The sequence below is a fragment of the Ranitomeya variabilis genome, chromosome 5, assembly GCF_051348905.1.
Source record: "Ranitomeya variabilis isolate aRanVar5 chromosome 5, aRanVar5.hap1, whole genome shotgun sequence".
In the NCBI taxonomy this organism is placed as follows: Eukaryota; Metazoa; Chordata; class Amphibia; order Anura; family Dendrobatidae; genus Ranitomeya; species Ranitomeya variabilis.
The window spans coordinates 363,820,606-363,843,761 of record NC_135236.1 but is presented as its reverse complement, the minus strand read 5'-3'; the positions used below and the strand labels follow the sequence as shown (position 1 = coordinate 363,843,761).

Genomic DNA, 23,156 nt, shown 5'->3' with positions numbered 1-23,156 from the left:
AATATAACAAATTGCCAATCTTTTCATTGGTCTCTAGCCCGGATTGTGTTTCCTTTGATGGGATGCAGACCTGTCTTTTTATTTTTGCACACATCTGCATTGATGAATCATCTGATGAATTCTGCACTTTGCAATGGAGAATGAGATGTCATGCAATATGGAGAATGGGATGTCATGACTTATTGCAAGCTGTGCAATATGGAGAATGGGGTGTCATGACTTATTGCAAGCTATGCGATATAAAGAATGGGATATCATGACTTGTTGCAGGATATGCGATATGGAGAATGGGATGTCATGACTTGTTGCAAGCTGTGCAATATGGAGAATAGGATGTCATGACTTATTTCAAGCTATGGGATATGGAGAATGGGATGTCATGACTTATTGTAGCTATGCGATATGGAGAATGGGATGTCATGACTTATTGCAAGCTGTGCAATATGGAGAATGGGATGTCATGACTTATTGCAGGCTATGCGATATGGAGAATGGGATGTCATGACTTATTGCAAGCTGTGCAATATGGAGAATGGGATGTCATGACTTATTGCAAGCTATGCGATATAGAGAATGGGATATCATGACTTATTGCAAGCTATGCGATATGGAGAATGGGATGTCATGACATATTGCAAGCTATACCATATGGAGAATGGGATGTCATGACATATTGCTAGCTATGCGATATGGAGTATGGAAAGTCATGACTTATTGCAAGCTGTGCGATATAGAGAATGGGATGTCATGACATATTGCAAGCTATGCGATAAGGAGAATGGGATGTCATGACTTATTGCAGGCTATGCCATATGGAGAATGGGATGTCATGACTTATTGCAAGCTGTGCAATATGGAGAATGGGATGTCATGACTTATTGCAATCTATGCGATATGGAGGATGGGATGTCATGACTTATTGCAGCTATGCCATATGGAGAATGGGATGTCATGACTTATTGTAGCTATGCGATATGGAGAATGGGATGTCATGACTTATTGCAGCTATGCGATATGGAGAATGGGATGTCATGACTTATTGTAGCTATGCGATATGGAGAATGGGATGCCATGACTTATTGCAAGCTATGCGATATGGAGAATGGGATGTCATGACTTATTGCAGGCTATGCCATATGGAGAATGGGATGTCATGACTTATTGTAGCTATGCGATATGGAGAATGGGATGTCATGACTTATTGCAGGCTATGCCATATGGAGAATGGGATGTCATGACTTATTGCAAGCTGTGCAATATGGAGGATGGGATGTCATGACTTATTGCAGCTATGCCATATGGAGAATGGGATGTCATGACTTATTGTAGCTATGCGATATGGAGAATGGGATGTCATGACTTATTGCAGCTATGCGATATGGAGAATGGGATGTCATGACTTATTGCAAGCTATGCGATATGGAGAATGGGATGTCATGACTTATTGCAGGCTATGCGATATGGAGAATGGGATGTCATGACTTATTGTAGCTATGCGATATGTAGAATGGGATGTCATGACTTATTGCAAGCTATGCCATATGGAGAATGGGATGTCATGACTTATTGTAGCTATGCGATATGGAGAATGGGATGTCATGACTTCTTGCAGGCTATGCCATATGGAGAATGGGATGTCATGACTTATTGCAAGCTATGCGATATGGAGGATGGGATGTCATGACTTATTGCAGCTATGCCATATGGAGAATGGGATGTCATGACTTATTGCAGGCTATGCCATATGGAGAATGGGATGTCATGACTTATTGTAGCTATGCGATATGGAGAATGGGATGTCATGACTTATTGTAGCTATGCGATATGGAGAATGGGATGTCATGACTTATTGCAGGCTATGCGATATGGAGAATGGGATGTCATGACTTATTGTAGCTATGCGATATGGAGAATGGGATGTCATGACTTATTGCAGGCTATGCGATATGGAGAATGGGATGTCATGACTTATTGTAGCTATGCGATATGGAGAATTGGATGTCATGACTTATTGCAGGCTATGCGATATGGAGAATGGGATGCCATGACTTATTGTAGCTATGCGATATGGAGAATGGGATGTCATGACTTGTTGCAAGCTGTGCAATATGGAGAATGGGATGCCATGACTTTTTGCAAGCTATGCGATATGGAGGATGGGATGTCATGACTTATTGCAGCTATGCCATATGGAGAATGGGATGTCATGACTTATTGTAGCTATGCGATATGGAGGATGGGATGTCATGACTTATTGCAGCTATGCCATATGGAGAATGGGATGTCATGACTTATTGCAGGCTATGCGATATGGAGAATGGGATGTCATGACTTATTGTAGCTATGCGATAGGGAGAATGGGATGTCATGACTTATTGCAGGCTATGCGATATGGAGAATGGGATGTCATGACTTATTGTAGATATGCGATATGGAGAATGGGATATCATGACTTATTGCAAGCTATGCGATATGGAGAATGGGATGTCATGACATATTGCAAGCTATACCATATGGAGAATGGGATGTCATGACATATTGCTAGCTATGCGATATAGAGTATGGAAAGTCATGACTTATTGCAAGCTGTGCGATATAGAGAATGGGATGTCATGATATATTGCAAGCTATGCGATAAGGAGAATGGGATGTCATGACTTATTGCAGGCTATGCCATATGGAGAATGGGATGTCATGACTTATTGCAAGCTGTGCAATATGGAGGATGGGATGTCATGACTTATTGCAAGCTATGCGATATGGAGGATGGGATGTCATGACTTATTGCAGCTATGCCATATGGAGAATGGGATGTCATGACTTATTGTAGCTATGCGATATGGAGAATGGGATGTCATGACTTATTGCAGCTATGCGATATGGAGAATGGGATGTCATGACTTATTGCAAGCTATGCGATATGGAGAATGGGATGTCATGACTTATTGCAGGCTATGCGATATGGAGAATGGGATGTCATGACTTATTGTAGCTATGCGATATGGAGAATGGGATGCCATGACTTATTGCAAGCTATGCGATATGGAGAATGGGATGTCATGACTTATTGCAGGCTATGCCATATGGAGAATGGGATGTCATGACTTATTGTAGCTATGCGATATGGAGAATGGGATGTCATGACTTATTGCAGGCTATGCCATATGGAGAATGGGATGTCATGACTTATTGCAAGCTGTGCAATATGGAGGATGGGATGTCATGACTTATTGCAGCTATGCCATATGGAGAATGGGATGTCATGACTTATTGTAGCTATGAGATATGGAGAATGGGATGTCATGACTTATTGTAGCTATGCGATATGGAGAATGGGATGTCATGACTTATTGCAGCTATGCGATATGGAGAATGGGATGTCATGACTTAGTGCAAGCTATGCGATATGGAGAATGGGATGTCATGACTTATTGCAGGCTATGCGATATGGAGAATGGGATGTCATGACTTATTGTAGCTATGCGATATGGAGAATGGGATGTCATGACTTATTGTAGCTATGCGATATGGAGAATGGGATGTCATGACTTATTGCAAGCTATGCCATATGGAGAATGGGATGTCATGATTTATTGTAGCTATGCGATATGGAGAATGAGATGTCATGACTTATTGCAGGCTATGCCATCTGGAGAATGGGATGTCATGACTTATTGCAAGCTATGCGATATGGAGGATGGGATGTCATGACTTATTGCAGCTATGCCATATGGAGAATGGGATGTCATGACTTATTGTAGCTATGCGATATGGAGAATGGGATGTCATGACTTATTGCAGGCTATGCGATATGGAGAATGGGATGTCATGACTTATTGTAGCTATGCGATATGGAGAATGGGATGTCATGACTTATTGTAGCTATGCGATATGGAGAATGGGATGTCATGACTTATTGCAAGCTATGCGATATGGAGAATGGGATGTCATGACTTATTGCAGGCTATGCGATATGGAGAATGGGATGTCATGACTTATTGTAGCTACGCGATATGGAGAATGGGATGTCATGACTTATTGTAGCTATGCGATATGGAGAATGGGATGTCATGACTTATTGCAAGCTATGCGATATGGAGAATGGGATGTCATGACTTATTGCAGGCTATGCCATATGGAGAATGGGATGTCATGACTTATTGCAGGCTATGCCATATGGAGAATGGGATGTCATGACTTATTGTAGCTATGCGATATGGAGAATGGGATGTCATGACTTATTGTAGCTATGCGATATGGAGAATGGGATGTCATGACTTATTGTAGCTATGCGATATGGAGAATGGGATGTCATGACTTATTGCAGGCTATGCGATATGGAGAATGGGATGTCATGACTTATTGTAGCTATGCGATATGGAGAATGGGATGTCATGACTTATTGCAGGCTATGCGATATGGAGAATGGGATGCCATGACTTATTGTAGCTATGCGATATGGAGAATGGGATGTCATGACTTGTTGCAAGCTGTGCAATATGGAGAATGGGATGCCATGACTTGTTGCAAGCTATGCGATATGGAGGATGGGATGTCATGATTTATTGCAGTTATGCCATATGGAGAATGGGATGTCATGACTTATTGTAGCTATGCGATATGGAGAATGGGATGTCATGACTTATTGCAAGCTATGCGATATGGAGAATGGGATGTCATGACTTATTGCAAGCTATGCCATATTGAGAATGGGATGTCATGACTTATTGCAGCTATGCCATATGGAGAATGGGATGTCATGACTTATTGTAGCTATGCGATATGGAGAATGGGATGTCATGACTTATTGTAGCTATGCGATATGGAGAATGGGATGTCATGACTTATTGTAGCTATGCGATATGGAGAATGGGATGTCATGACTTATTGCAGGCTATGCGATATGGAGAATGGGATGTCATGACTTATTGTAGCTATGCGATATGGAGAATGGGATGTCATGACTTATTGCAGGCTATGCGATATGGAGAATGGGATGCCATGACTTATTGTAGCTATGCGATATGGAGAATGGGATGTCATGACTTGTTGCAAGCTGTGCAATATGGAGAATGGGATGCCATGACTTGTTGCAAGCTATGCGATATGGAGGATGGGATGTCATGATTTATTGCAGTTATGCCATATGGAGAATGGGATGTCATGACTTATTGTAGCTATGCGATATGGAGAATGGGATGTCATGACTTATTGCAAGCTATGCGATATGGAGAATGGGATGTCATGACTTATTGCAAGCTATGCCATATGGAGAATGGGATGTCATGACTTATTGCAGCTATGCCATATGGAGAATGGGATGTCATGACTTATTGCAGCTATGCAATATGGAGAATGGGATGTCATGACTTATTGCAAGCTATGCGATATGGAGAATGGGATGTCATGACTTATTGCAGGCTATGCGATATGGAGAATGGGATGTCATGACTTATTGTAGCTATGCGATATGGAGAATGGGATGTCATGACTTATTGTAGCTATGCGATATGGAGAATGGGATGTCATGACTTATTGCAAGCTATGCCATATGGAGAATGGGATGTCATGATTTATTGTAGCTATGCGATATGGAGAATGAGATGTCATGACTTATTGCAGGCTATGCCATCTGGAGAATGGGATGTCATGACTTATTGCAAGCTATGCGATATGGAGGATGGGATGTCATGACTTATTGCAGCTATGCCATATGGAGAATGGGATGTCATGACTTATTGTAGCTATGCGATATGGAGAATGGGATGTCATGACTTATTGCAGGCTATGCGATATGGAGAATGGGATGTCATGACTTATTGTAGCTATGCGATATGGAGAATGGGATGTCATGACTTATTGCAGGCTATGCGATATGGAGAATGGGATGTCATGACTTATTGTAGCTATGCGATATGGAGAATGGGATGTCATGACTTATTGCAAGCTATGCGATATGGAGAATGGGATGTCATGACTTATTGCAGGCTATGCGATATGGAGAAGGGATGTCATGACTTATTGTAGCTATGCGATATGGAGAATGGGATGTCATGACTTATTGTAGCTATGCGATATGGAGAATGGGATGTCATGACTTATTGCAAGCTATGCGATATGGAGAATGGGATGTCATGACTTATTGCAGGCTATGCCATATGGAGAATGGGATGTCATGACTTATTGCAGGCTATGCCATATGGAGAATGGGATGTCATGACTTATTGTAGCTATGCGATATGGAGAATGGGATGTCATGACTTATTGTAGCTATGCGATAAGGAGAATGGGATGTCATGACTTATTGTAGCTATGCGATATGGAGAATGGGATGTCATGACTTATTGCAGGCTATGCGATATGGAGAATGGGATGTCATGACTTATTGTAGCTATGCGATATGGAGAATGGGATGTCATGACTTATTGCAGGCTATGCGATATGGAGAATGGGATGCCATGACTTATTGTAGCTATACGATATGGAGAATGGGATGTCATGACTTGTTGCAAGCTGTGCAATATGGAGAATGGGATGCCATGACTTGTTGCAAGCTATGCGATATGGAGGATGGGATGTCATGATTTATTGCAGTTATGCCATATGGAGAATGGGATGTCATGACTTATTGTAGCTATGCGATATGGAGAATGGGATGTCATGACTTATTGCAAGCTATGCGATATGGAGAATGGGATGTCATGACTTATTGCAAGCTATGCCATATGGAGAATGGGATGTCATGACTTATTGCAGCTGTGCAATATGGAGAATGGGATGCCATGACTTATTGTAGCTATGCGATATGGAGAATGGGATGTCATGACTTATTGCAAGCTGTGCAATATGGAGAATGGGATGCCATGACTTGTTGAAAGCTATGCGATATGGAGGATGGGATGTCATGACTTATTCCAGCTATGCCATATGGAGAATGGGATGTCATGACTTATTGCAGCTATGCCATATGGAGAATGGGATGTCATGACTTATTGTAGCTATGCGATATGGAGAATGGGATGTCATGACTTATTGCAAGCTATGCGATATGGAGAATGGGATGTCATGACTTATTGCAAGCTATGCCATATGGAGAATGGGATGTCATGACTTATTGCAGCTGTGCGATATGGAGAATGGGATGTCATGACTTATTGCAGCTATGCAATATGGAGAATGGGATGTCATGACTTATTGTAGCTATGCGATATGGAGAATGGGATGTCATGACTTATTGTAGCTATGCGATATGGAGAATGGGATGTCATGACTTATTGCAAGCTATGCCATATGGAGAATGGGATGTCATGACTTATTGCAGGCTATGCCATATGGAGAATGGGATGTCATGACTTATTGCAAGCTGTGCAATATGGAGAATGGGATGTCATGACTTATTGCAAGCTATGCGATATGGAGGATAGGATGTCATGACTTATTGCAGCTATGCCATATGGAGAATGGGATGTCATGACTTATTGTAGCTATTTGATATGGAGAATGGGATGTCATGACTTATTGCAGCTATGCGATATGGAGAATGGGATGTCATGACTTATTGCAAGCTATGCGATATGGAGAATGGGATGTCATGACTTATTGCAGGCTATGCGATATGGAGAATGGGATGTCATGACTTATTGTAGCTATGCGATATGGAGAATGGGATGCCATGACTTATTGCAAGCTATGCGATATGGAGAATGGGATGTCATGACTTATTGCAGGCTATGCCATATGGAGAATGGGATGTCATGACTTATTGCAAGCTGTGCAATATGGAGGATGGGATGTCATGACTTATTGCAGCTATGCCATATGGAGAATGGGATGTCATGACTTATTGTAGCTATGCGATATGGAGAATGGGATGTCATGACTTATTGCAGCTATGCGATATGGAGAATGGGATGTCATGACTTATTGCAAGCTATGCGATATGGAGAATGGGATGTCATGACTTATTGCAAGCTATGCCATATGGAGAATGGGATGTCATGACTTATTGCAGGCTATGCCATATGGAGAATGGGATGTCATGACTTATTGCAAGCTGTGCAATATGGAGAATGGGATGTCATGACTTATTGCATGCTATGCGATATGGAGGATGGGATGTCATGACTTATTGCAGCTATGCCATATGGAGAATGGGATGTCACGACTTATTGTAGCTATGCGATATGGAGAATGGGATGTCATGACTTATTGCAGCTATGCCATATGGAGAATGGGATGTCCTGACTTATTGTAGCTATGCGATATGGAGAATGGGATGTCATGACATTGTAGCTATGCGATATGGAGAATGGGATGTCATGACTTATTGCAAGCTATGCCATATGGAGAATGGGATGTCATGACTTATTGTAGCTATGCGATATGGAGAATGGGATGTCATGACTTATTGCAGGCTATGCCATATGGAGAATGGGATGTCATGACTTATTGCAAGCTATGCGATATGGAGGATGGGATGTCATGACTTATTGCAGCTATGCCATATGGAGAATGGGATGTCATGACTTATTGTAGCTATGCGATATGGAGAATGGGATGTCATGACTTATTGCAGCTATGCGATATGGAGAATGGGATGTCATGACTTATTGCAAGCTATGCGATATGGAGAATGGGATGTCATGACTTATTGCAGGCTATGCAATATGGAGAATGGGATGTCATGACTTATTGTAGCTATGCGATATGGAGAATGGGATGTCATGACTTATTGTAGCTATGCGATATGGAGAATGGGATGTCATGACTTATTGCAAGCTATGCCATATGGAGAATGGGATGTCATGACTTATTGCAGGCTATGCCATATGGAGAATGGGATGTCATGACTTATTGCAAGCTGTGCAATATGGAGAATGGGATGTCATGACTTATTGCAAGCTATGCGATATGGAGGATGGGATGTCATGACTTATTGCAGCTATGCCATATGGAGAATGGGATGTCATGACTTATTGTAGCTATTTGATATGGAGAATGGGATGTCATGACTTATTGCAGCTATGCGATATGGAGAATGGGATGTCATGACTTATTGCAAGCTATGCGATATGGAGAATGGGATGTCATGACTTATTGCAGGCTATGCGATATGGAGAATGGGATGTCATGACTTATTGTAGCTATGCGATATGGAGAATGGGATGCCATGACTTATTGCAAGCTATGCGATATGGAGAATGGGATGTCATGACTTATTGCAGGCTATGCCATATGGAGAATGGGATGTCATGACTTATTGCAAGCTGTGCAATATGGAGGATGGGATGTCATGACTTATTGCAGCTATGCCATATGGAGAATGGGATGTCATGACTTATTGTAGCTATGCGATATGGAGAATGGGATGTCATGACTTATTGCAGCTATGCGATATGGAGAATGGGATGTCATGACTTATTGCAAGCTATGCGATATGGAGAATGGGATGTCATGACTTATTGCAAGCTATGCCATATGGAGAATGGGATGTCATGACTTATTGCAGGCTATGCCATATGGAGAATGGGATGTCATGACTTATTGCAAGCTGTGCAATATGGAGAATGGGATGTCATGACTTATTGCATGCTATGCGATATGGAGGATGGGATGTCATGACTTATTGCAGCTATGCCATATGGAGAATGGGATGTCACGACTTATTGTAGCTATGCGATATGGAGAATGGGATGTCATGACTTATTGCAGCTATGCCATATGGAGAATGGGATGTCCTGACTTATTGTAGCTATGCGATATGGAGAATGGGATGTCATGACATTGTAGCTATGCGATATGGAGAATGGGATGTCATGACTTATTGCAAGCTATGCCATATGGAGAATGGGATGTCATGACTTATTGTAGCTATGCGATATGGAGAATGGGATGTCATGACTTATTGCAGGCTATGCCATATGGAGAATGGGATGTCATGACTTATTGCAAGCTATGCGATATGGAGGATGGGATGTCATGACTTATTGCAGCTATGCCATATGGAGAATGGGATGTCATGACTTATTGTAGCTATGCGATATGGAGAATGGGATGTCATGACTTATTGCAGCTATGCGATATGGAGAATGGGATGTCATGACTTATTGCAAGCTATGCGATATGGAGAATGGGATGTCATGACTTATTGCAGGCTATGCAATATGGAGAATGGGATGTCATGACTTATTGTAGCTATGCGATATGGAGAATGGGATGTCATGACTTATTGTAGCTATGCGATATGGAGAATGGGATGTCATGACTTATTGCAAGCTATGCGATATGGAGAATGGGATGTCATGACTTATTGCAGGCTATGCGATATGGAGAATGGGATGTCATGACTTATTGTAGCTATGCGATATGGAGAATGGGATGTCATGACTTATTGTAGCTATGCAATATGGAGAATGGGATGTCTTGACTTATTGCAAGCTATGCGATATGGAGAATGGGATGTCATGACTTATTGCAGGCTATGCCATATGTAGAATGGGATGTCATGACTTATTGTAGCTATGCGATATGGAGAATGGGATGTCATGACTTATTGCAGCTATGCGATATGGAGAATGGGATGTCATGACTTATTGCAAGCTATGCGATATGGAGAATGGGATGTCATGACTTATTGCAGGCTATGCGATATGGAGAATGGGATGTCATGACTTATTGTAGCTATGCGATATGGAGAATGGGATGTCATGACTTATTGTAGCTATGCGATATGGAGAATGGGATGTCATGACTTATTGCAAGCTATGCGATATGGAGAATGGGATGTCATGACTTATTGTAGCTATGCGATATGGAGAATGGGATGTCATGACTTATTGTAGCTATGCGATATGGAGAATGGGATGTCATGACTTATTGCAAGCTATGCCATATGGAGAATGGGATGTCATGACTTATTGTAGCTATGCAATATGGAGAATGGGATGTCATGACTTATTGCAAGCTATGCCATATGGAGAATGGGATGTCATGACTTATTGCAGCTATGCGATATGGAGAATGGGATGTCATGACTTATTGCAGCTATGCAATATGGAGAATGGGATGTCATGACTTATTGCAAGCTATGCGATATGGAGAATTGGATGTCATGACTTATTGCAGCTATGCGATATGGAGAATGGGATGTCATGACTTATTGTAGCTATGCGATATGGAGAATGGGATGTCATGACTTATTGCAAGCTATGCCATATGGAGAATGGGATGCCATGACTTGTTGCAAGCTATGCGATATGGAGGATGGGATGTCATGATTTATTGCAGTTATGCCATATGGAGAATGGGATGTCATGACTTATTGTAGCTATGCGATATGTAGAATGGGATGTCATGACTTATTGCAAGCTATGCCATATGGAGAATGGGATGTCATGACTTATTGTAGCTATGCGATATGGAGAATGGGATGTCATGACTTCTTGCAGGCTATGCCATATGGAGAATGGGATGTCATGACTTATTGCAAGCTATGCGATATGGAGGATGGGATGTCATGACTTATTGGAGCTATGCCATATGGAGAATGGGATGTCATGACTTATTGCAGGCTATGCCATATGGAGAATGGGATGTCATGACTTATTGTAGCTATGCGATATGGAGAATGGGATGTCATGACTTATTGTAGCTATGCGATATGGAGAATGGGATGTCATGACTTATTGTAGCTATGCGATATGGAGAATGGGATGTCATGACTTATTGCAGGCTATGCGATATGGAGAATGGGATGTCATGACTTATTGTAGCTATGCGATATGGAGAATGGGATGTCATGACTTATTGCAGGCTATGCGATATGGAGAATGGGATGCCATGACTTATTGTAGCTATGCGATATGGAGAATGGGATGTCATGACTTGTTGCAAGCTGTGCAATATGGAGAATGGGATGCCATGACTTTTTGCAAGCTATGCGATATGGAGGATGGGATGTCATGACTTATTGCAGCTATGCCATATGGAGAATGGGATGTCATGACTTATTGTAGCTATGCGATATGGAGGATGGGATGTCATGACTTATTGCACCTATGCCATATGGAGAATGGGATGTCATGACTTATTGCAGGCTATGCGATATGGAGAATGGGATGTCATGACTTATTGTAGCTATGCGATAGGGAGAATGGGATGTCATGACTTATTGCAGGCTATGCGATATGGAGAATGGGATGTCATGACTTATTGTAGATATGCGATATGGAGAATGGGATATCATGACTTATTGCAAGCTATGCGATATGGAGAATGGGATGTCATGACATATTGCAAGCTATACCATATGGAGAATGGGATGTCATGACATATTGCTAGCTATGCGATATAGAGTATGGAAAGTCATGACTTATTGCAAGCTGTGCGATATAGAGAATGGGATGTCATGACATATTGCAAGCTATGCGATAAGGAGAATGGGATGTCATGACTTATTGCAGGCTATGCCATATGGAGAATGGGATGTCATGACTTATTGCAAGCTGTGCAATATGGAGGATGGGATGTCATGACTTATTGCAAGCTATGCGATATGGAGGATGGGATGTCATGACTTATTGCAGCTATGCCATATGGAGAATGGGATGTCATGACTTATTGTAGCTATGCGATATGGAGAATGGGATGTCATGACTTATTGCAGCTATGCGATATGGAGAATGGGATGTCATGACTTATTGCAAGCTATGCGATATGGAGAATGGGATGTCATGACTTATTGCAGGCTATGCGATATGGAGAATGGGATGTCATGACTTATTGTAGCTATGCGATATGGAGAATGGGATGCCATGACTTATTGCAAGCTATGCGATATGGAGAATGGGATGTCATGACTTATTGCAGGCTATGCCATATGGAGAATGGGATGTCATGACTTATTGTAGCTATGCGATATGGAGAATGGGATGTCATGACTTATTGCAGGCTATGCCATATGGAGAATGGGATGTCATGACTTATTGCAAGCTGTGCAATATGGAGGATGGGATGTCATGACTTATTGCAGCTATGCCATATGGAGAATGGGATGTCATGACTTATTGTAGCTATGCGATATGGAGAATGGGATGTCATGACTTATTGTAGCTATGCGATATGGAGAATGGGATGTCATGACTTATTGCAAGCTATGCGATATGGAGAATTGGATGTCATGACTTATTGCAGCTATGCGATATGGAGAATGGGATGTCATGACTTATTGTAGCTATGCGATATGGAGAATGGGATGTCATGACTTATTGCAAGCTATGCCATATGGAGAATGGGATGTCATGACTTATTGCAAGCTATGCCATATGGAGAATGGGATGTCATGACTTATTGCATCTATGCGATATGGAGAATGGGATGTCATGACTTATTGCAGCTATGCAATATGGAGAATGGGATGTCATGACTTATTGCAAGCTATGCGATATGGAGAATTGGATGTCATGACTTATTGCAGCTATGCGATATGGAGAATGGGATGTCATGACTTATTGTAGCTATGCGATATGGAGAATGGGATGTCATGACTTATTGCAAGCTATGCCATATGGAGAATGGGATGCCATGACTTGTTGCAAGCTATGCGATATGGAGGATGGGATGTCATGATTTATTGCAGTTATGCCATATGGAGAATGGGATGTCATGACTTATTGTAGCTATGCGATATGTAGAATGGGATGTCATGACTTATTGCAAGCTATGCCATATGGAGAATGGGATGTCATGACTTATTGTAGCTATGCGATATGGAGAATGGGATGTCATGACTTCTTGCAGGCTATGCCATATGGAGAATGGGATGTCATGACTTATTGCAAGCTATGCGATATGGAGAATGGGATGTCATGACTTATTGCAGCTATGCCATATGGAGAATGGGATGTCCTGACTTATTGTAGCTATGCGATATGTAGAATGGGATGTCATGACTTGTTGCAAGCTGTGCAATATGGAGAATGGGATGCCATGACTTTTTGCAAGCTATGCGATATGGAGGATGGGATGTCATGACTTATTGCAGCTATGCCATATGGAGAATGGGATGTCATGACTTATTGTAGCTATGCGATATGGAGGATGGGATGTCATGACTTATTGCACCTATGCCATATGGAGAATGGGATGTCATGACTTATTGCAGGCTATGCGATATGGAGAATGGGATGTCATGACTTATTGTAGCTATGCGATAGGGAGAATGGGATGTCATGACTTATTGCAGGCTATGCGATATGGAGAATGGGATGTCATGACTTATTGTAGATATGCGATATGGAGAATGGGATATCATGACTTATTGCAAGCTATGCGATATGGAGAATGGGATGTCATGACATATTGCAAGCTATACCATATGGAGAATGGGATGTCATGACATATTGCTAGCTATGCGATATAGAGTATGGAAAGTCATGACTTATTGCAAGCTGTGCGATATAGAGAATGGGATGTCATGACATATTGCAAGCTATGCGATAAGGAGAATGGGATGTCATGACTTATTGCAGGCTATGCCATATGGAGAATGGGATGTCATGACTTATTGCAGGCTATGCAATATGGAGAATGGGATGTCATGACTTATTGTAGCTATGCGATATGGAGAATGGGATGTCATGACTTATTGTAGCTATGCGATATGGAGAATGGGATGTCATGACTTATTGCAAGCTATGCCATATGGAGAATGGGATGTCATGACTTATTGCAGGCTATGCCATATGGAGAATGGGATGTCATGACTTATTGCAAGCTGTGCAATATGGAGAATGGGATGTCATGACTTATTGCAAGCTATGCGATATGGAGGATGGGATGTCATGACTTATTGCAGCTATGCCATATGGAGAATGGGATGTCATGACTTATTGTAGCTATTTGATATGGAGAATGGGATGTCATGACTTATTGCAGCTATGCGATATGGAGAATGGGATGTCATGACTTATTGCAAGCTATGCGATATGGAGAATGGGATGTCATGACTTATTGCAGGCTATGCGATATGGAGAATGGGATGTCATGACTTATTGTAGCTATGCGATATGGAGAATGGGATGCCATGACTTATTGCAAGCTATGCGATATGGAGAATGGGATGTCATGACTTATTGCAGGCTATGCCATATGGAGAATGGGATGTCATGACTTATTGCAAGCTGTGCAATATGGAGGATGGGATGTCATGACTTATTGCAGCTATGCCATATGGAGAATGGGATGTCATGACTTATTGTAGCTATGCGATATGGAGAATGGGATGTCATGACTTATTGCAGCTATGCGATATGGAGAATGGGATGTCATGACTTATTGCAAGCTATGCGATATGGAGAATGGGATGTCATGACTTATTGCAAGCTATGCCATATGGAGAATGGGATGTCATGACTTATTGCAGGCTATGCCATATGGAGAATGGGATGTCATGACTTATTGCAAGCTGTGCAATATGGAGAATGGGATGTCATGACTTATTGCATGCTATGCGATATGGAGGATGGGATGTCATGACTTATTGCAGCTATGCCATATGGAGAATGGGATGTCACGTCTTATTGTAGCTATGCGATATGGAGAATGGGATGTCATGACTTATTGCAGCTATGCCATATGGAGAATGGGATGTCCTGACTTATTGTAGCTATGCGATATGGAGAATGGGATGTCATGACATTGTAGCTATGCGATATGGAGAATGGGATGTCATGACTTATTGCAAGCTATGCCATATGGAGAATGGGATGTCATGACTTATTGTAGCTATGCGATATGGAGAATGGGATGTCATGACTTATTGCAGGCTATGCCATATGGAGAATGGGATGTCATGACTTATTGCAAGCTATGCGATATGGAGGATGGGATGTCATGACTTATTGCAGCTATGCCATATGGAGAATGGGATGTCATGACTTATTGTAGCTATGCGATATGGAGAATGGGATGTCATGACTTATTGCAGGTATGCGATATGGAGAATGGGATGTCATGACTTATTGCAAGCTATGCGATATGGAGAATGGGATGTCATGACTTATTGCAGGCTATGCAATATGGAGAATGGGATGTCATGACTTATTGTAGCTATGCGATATGGAGAATGGGATGTCATGACTTATTGTAGCTATGCGATATGGAGAATGGGATGTCATGACTTATTGCAAGCTATGCGATATGGAGAATGGGATGTCATGACTTATTGCAGGCTATGCGATATGGAGAATGGGATGTCATGACTTATTGTAGCTATGCGATATGGAGAATGGGATGTCATGACTTATTGTAGCTATGCAATATGGAGAATGGGATGTCTTGACTTATTGCAAGCTATGCGATATGGAGAATGGGATGTCATGACTTATTGCAGGCTATGCCATATGTAGAATGGGATGTCATGACTTATTGTAGCTATGCGATATGGAGAATGGGATGTCATGACTTATTGCAGCTATGCGATATGGAGAATGGGATGTCATGACTTATTGCAAGCTATGCGATATGGAGAATGGGATGTCATGACTTATTGCAGGCTATGCGATATGGAGAATGGGATGTCATGACTTATTGTAGCTATGCGATATGGAGAATGGGATGTCATGACTTATTGTAGCTATGCGATATGGAGAATGGGATGTCATGACTTATTGCAAGCTATGCGATATGGAGAATGGGATGTCATGACTTATTGTAGCTATGCGATATGGAGAATGGGATGTCATGACTTATTGTAGCTATGCGATATGGAGAATGGGATGTCATGACTTATTGCAAGCTATGCCATATGGAGAATGGGATGTCATGACTTATTGTAGCTATGCAATATGGAGAATGGGATGTCATGACTTATTGCAAGCTATGCCATATGGAGAATGGGATGTCATGACTTATTGCAGCTATGCGATATGGAGAATGGGATGTCATGACTTATTGCAGCTATGCAATATGGAGAATGGGATGTCATGACTTATTGCAAGCTATGCGATATGGAGAATTGGATGTCATGACTTATTGCAGCTATGCGATATGGAGAATGGGATGTCATGACTTATTGTAGCTATGCGATATGGAGAATGGGATGTCATGACTTATTGCAAGCTATGCCATATGGAGAATGGGATGCCATGACTTGTTGCAAGCTATGCGATATGGAGGATGGGATGTCATGATTTATTGCAGTTATGCCATATGGAGAATGGGATGTCATGACTTATTGTAGCTATGCGATATGTAGAATGGGATGTCATGACTTATTGCAAGCTATGCCATATGGAGAATGGGATGTCATGACTTATTGTAGCTATGCGATATGGAGAATGGGATGTCATGACTTCTTGCAGGCTATGCCATATGGAGAATGGGATGTCATGACTTATTGCAAGCTATGCGATATGGAGGATGGGATGTCATGACTTATTGGAGCTATGCCATATGGAGAATGGGATGTCATGACTTATTGCAGGCTATGCCATATGGAGAATGGGATGTCATGACTTATTGTAGCTATGCGATATGGAGAATGGGATGTCATGACTTATTGTAGCTATGCGATATGGAGAATGGGATGTCATGACTTATTGTAGCTATGCGATATGGAGAATGGGATGTCATGACTTATTGCAGGCTATGCGATATGGAGAATGGGATGTCATGACTTATTGTAGCTATGCGATATGGAGAATGGGATGTCATGACTTATTGCAGGCTATGCGATATGGAGAATGGGATGCCATGACTTATTGTAGCTATGCGATATGGAGAATGGGATGTCATGACTTGTTGCAAGCTGTGCAATATGGAGAATGGGATGCCATGACTTTTTGCAAGCTATGCGATATGGAGGATGGGATGTCATGACTTATTGCAGCTATGCCATATGGAGAATGGGATGTCATGACTTATTGTAGCTATGCGATATGGAGGATGGGATGTCATGACTTATTGCACCTATGCCATATGGAGAATGGGATGTCATGACTTATTGCAGGCTATGCGATATGGAGAATGGGATGTCATGACTTATTGTAGCTATGCGATAGGGAGAATGGGATGTCATGACTTATTGCAGGCTATGCGATATGGAGAATGGGATGTCATGACTTATTGTAGATATGCGATATGGAGAATGGGATATCATGACTTATTGCAAGCTATGCGATATGGAGAATGGGATGTCATGACATATTGCAAGCTATACCATATGGAGAATGGGATGTCATGACATATTGCTAGCTATGCGATATAGAGTATGGAAAGTCATGACTTATTGCAAGCTGTGCGATATAGAGAATGGGATGTCATGACATATTGCAAGCTATGCGATAAGGAGAATGGGATGTCATGACTTATTGCAGGCTATGCCATATGGAGAATGGGATGTCATGACTTATTGCAAGCTGTGCAATATGGAGGATGGGATGTCATGACTTATTGCAAGCTATGCGATATGGAGGATGGGATGTCATGACTTATTGCAGCTATGCCATATGGAGAATGGGATGTCATGACTTATTGTAGCTATGCGATATGGAGAATGGGATGTCATGACTTATTGCAGCTATGCGATATGGAGAATGGGATGTCATGACTTATTGCAAGCTATGCGATATGGAGAATGGGATGTCATGACTTATTGCAGGCTATGCGATATGGAGAATGGGATGTCATGACTTATTGTAGCTATGCGATATGGAGAATGGGATGCCATGACTTATTGCAAGCTATGCGATATGGAGAATGGGATGTCATGACTTATTGCAGGCTATGCCATATGGAGAATGGGATGTCATGACTTATTGTAGCTATGCGATATGGAGAATGGGATGTCATGACTTATTGCAGGCTATGCCATATGGAGAATGGGATGTCATGACTTATTGCAAGCTGTGCAATATGGAGGATGGGATGTCATGACTTATTGCAGCTATGCCATATGGAGAATGGGATGTCATGACTTATTGTAGCTATGCGATATGGAGAATGGGATGTCATGACTTATTGTAGCTATGCGATATGGAGAATGGGATGTCATGACTTATTGCAAGCTATGCGATATGGAGAATTGGATGTCATGACTTATTGCAGCTATGCGATATGGAGAATGGGATGTCATGACTTATTGTAGCTATGCGATATGGAGAATGGGATGTCATGACTTATTGCAAGCTATGCCATATGGAGAATGGGATGTCATGACTTATTGCAAGCTATGCCATATGGAGAATGGGATGTCATGACTTATTGCATCTATGCGATATGGAGAATGGGATGTCATGACTTATTGCAGCTATGCAATATGGAGAATGGGATGTCATGACTTATTGCAAGCTATGCGATATGGAGAATTGGATGTCATGACTTATTGCAGCTATGCGATATGGAGAATGGGATGTCATGACTTATTGTAGCTATGCGATATGGAGAATGGGATGTCATGACTTATTGCAAGCTATGCCATATGGAGAATGGGATGCCATGACTTGTTGCAAGCTATGCGATATGGAGGATGGGATGTCATGATTTATTGCAGTTATGCCATATGGAGAATGGGATGTCATGACTTATTGTAGCTATGCGATATGTAGAATGGGATGTCATGACTTATTGCAAGCTATGCCATATGGAGAATGGGATGTCATGACTTATTGTAGCTATGCGATATGGAGAATGGGATGTCATGACTTCTTGCAGGCTATGCCATATGGAGAATGGGATGTCATGACTTATTGCAAGCTATGCGATATGGAGGATGGGATGTCATGACTTATTGGAGCTATGCCATATGGAGAATGGGATGTCATGACTTATTGCAGGCTATGCCATATGGAGAATGGGATGTCATGACTTATTGTAGCTATGCGATATGGAGAATGGGATGTCATGACTTATTGTAGCTATGCGATATGGAGAATGGGATGTCATGACTTATTGTAGCTATGCGATATGGAGAATGGGATGTCATGACTTATTGCAGGCTATGCGATATGGAGAATGGGATGTCATGACTTATTGTAGCTATGCGATATGGAGAATGGGATGTCATGACTTATTGCAGGCTATGCGATATGGAGAATGGGATGCCATGACTTATTGTAGCTATGCGATATGGAGAATGGGATGTCATGACTTGTTGCAAGCTGTGCAATATGGAGAATGGGATGCCATGACTTTTTGCAAGCTATGCGATATGGAGGATGGGATGTCATGACTTATTGCACCTATGCCATATGGAGAATGGGATGTCATGACTTATTGCAGGCTATGCGATATGGAGAATGGGATGTCATGACTTATTGTAGCTATGCGATAGGGAGAATGGGATGTCATGACTTATTGCAGGCTATGCGATATGGAGAATGGGATGTCATGACTTATTGTAGATATGCGATATGGAGAATGGGATATCATGACTTATTGCAAGCTATGCGATATGGAGAATGGGATGTCATGACATATTGCAAGCTATACCATATGGAGAATGGGATGTCATGACATATTGCTAGCTATGCGATATAGAGTATGGAAAGTCATGACTTATTGCAAGCTGTGCGATATAGAGAATGGGATGTCATGACATATTGCAAGCTATGCGATAAGGAGAATGGGATGTCATGACTTATTGCAGGCTATGCCATATGGAGAATGGGATGTCATGACTTATTGCAAGCTGTGCAATATGGAGGATGGGATGTCATGACTTATTGCAAGCTATGCGATATGGAGGATGGGATGTCATGACTTATTGCAGCTATGCCATATGGAGAATGGGATGTCATGACTTATTGTAGCTATGCGATATGGAGAATGGGATGTCATGACTTATTGCAGCTATGCGATATGGAGAATGGGATGTCATGACTTATTGCAAGCTATGCGATATGGAGAATGGGATGTCATGACTTATTGCAGGCTATGCGATATGGAGAATGGGATGTCATGACTTATTGTAGCTATGCGATATGGAGAATGGGATGCCATGACTTATTGCAAGCTATGCGATATGGAGAATGGGATGTCATGACTTATTGCAGGCTATGCTGTCATGATCTCTGCAGGCAGAGATCATAGCAAGCCTATAGAGGGACAAGCTCTCGGAAGATGGAACTATACTGACCATGAACTAAGCCTGCCGCGCAACTAGAAATAGCCAGGTAGCATTTCCTATTTATCGCTAGATGCCCAGCTCTGGCCTAAGACCTAAATAGCTAGCAGAGGGAAATATAAGACCTGGCTCACCTCTAGAGAAATATTCCAAAGAAGACAGTAGCCCCCCACATATAATGACGGTGAGTTCAGATGAAACAACAAACGCAGCAGGAAAATAGTCTTAGCAAATTTGAGGTCCGCTTACTAGATAGCAGAAGACAGATAGTATACTTTCATGGTCAGCAGAAAAATACTAACAAAACACCATCCAGAGATTACCTTAAACTCTGGCATTAACTCATAACGCCAGAGTAGCAATCCCTGATCGACGAGAGCTTTCCAGACACAGTAACAAAACTTCAGCTGCGAACTGGAACAAATAGGCAAACAAAACATGGACAAAAGTCCAACTTATCAGTAGTTGTCTAGAAGCAGGAACAAGCACTGAGAGGCATCAGATAACATTGTTGACCGGCAAGAAACCACCAGAGAAATGAGCTTAAATAGCGACACCCACTACTGATGGAATCAGGTGAAACAGGAAAGAGGATGACAAGTCCAATTCCACAAGCGGCCACCGGGGGAGCCCAGAATCCAAATTCACAACAGTACCCCCCCCTCAAGGAGGGGGCACCGAACCCTCACCAGATCCACCAGGGCGACCAGGATGAGCCCTATGGAAGGCACGAACAAGATCAGAAGCATGAACATCAGATGCATTGACCCAAGAATTATCCTCCTGGCCGTAACCCTTCCAGTTGACCAGATACTGGAGTTTCCGTCTGGAAACACGAGAGTCCAAAATTTTCTCCACAACGTACTCCAACTCACCCTCAACCAACACCGGAGCAGGAGGCTCAACAGAAGGTACAACAGGTACCTCATACCTGCGCAATAACGACCGATGAAAAACGTTATGAATGGAAAAGGACGCAGGGAGGTCCAAACGGAAAGAAACAGGATTAAGAATCTCCAATATTCTATAAGGGCCGATGAACCGAGGTTTAAACTTAGGAGAAGAGACCCTCATAGGGACAAAACGAGAAGACAACCACACTAAATCTCCAACACAAAGCCGAGAACCAACACGACGATGACGGTTGGCAAAACGCTGAGTCTTCTCCTGGGACAACTTCAAATTGTCCATAACCTGCCCCCAGATGTGATGCAATCTCTCCACCACCGCATCCACTCCAGGACAATCCGAGGATTCCACCTGACCGGAGGAAAATCGAGGGTGAAACCCCGAATTACAGAAAAACGGGGACACCAAGGTGGAAGAACTGGCCCGATTATTGAGGGCGAACTCTGCCAATGGCAAAAAAGCAACCCAATCATCCTGGTCAGCAGAGACAAAACACCTCAGATATGTCTCAAGGGTCTGATTAGTCCGCTCGGTCTGGCCATTAGTCTGAGGGTGAAAAGCAGATGAAAAAGACAAATCTATGCCCATCCTAGCACAGAATGCCCGCCAAAATCTAGACACAAATTGGGTACCTCTGTCAGAAACAATATTCTCAGGAATACCGTGCAATCGGACAACATTCTGAAAAAACAGAGGAACCAACTCAGAAGAAGAAGGCAACTTGGGCAGAGGAACCAAATGGACCATTTTAGAGAAACGGTCACAGACCACCCAGATGACAGACATCTTCTGGGAAACAGGCAGATCTGAAATAAAATCCATCGAGATGTGTGTCCAAGGCCTCTTAGGAATAGGCAAGGGCAACAGCAGTCCGCTAGCCCGAGAACTACAAGACTTGGCCCGAGCACAAACGTCACATGACTGCACAAAGACTCGCACATCTCGTGACAGAGAAGGCCACCAGAAGGATCTTGCCACCAAATCCCTGGTACCAAAAATTCCGGGATGACCTGCCAATGCAGAAGAATGTACCTCAGAGATGACTCTGCTGGTCCAATCATCCGGAACAAACAGTCTATCAGGCGGACAACGATCCGGTCTATCCGCCTGAAACTCTTGCAAGGAC

General features: G+C 42.3%; 1 protein-coding gene across 5 annotated transcripts in view; it reads left to right on the top strand.

Moving 5' to 3' along the window:
• HDAC10 (histone deacetylase 10) overlaps positions 1 to 23,156 on the top strand; it is a 114,063-nt gene that overhangs the window by 30,499 nt on the left and 60,408 nt on the right. The gene's annotated exons all lie outside the window — the stretch shown is intronic.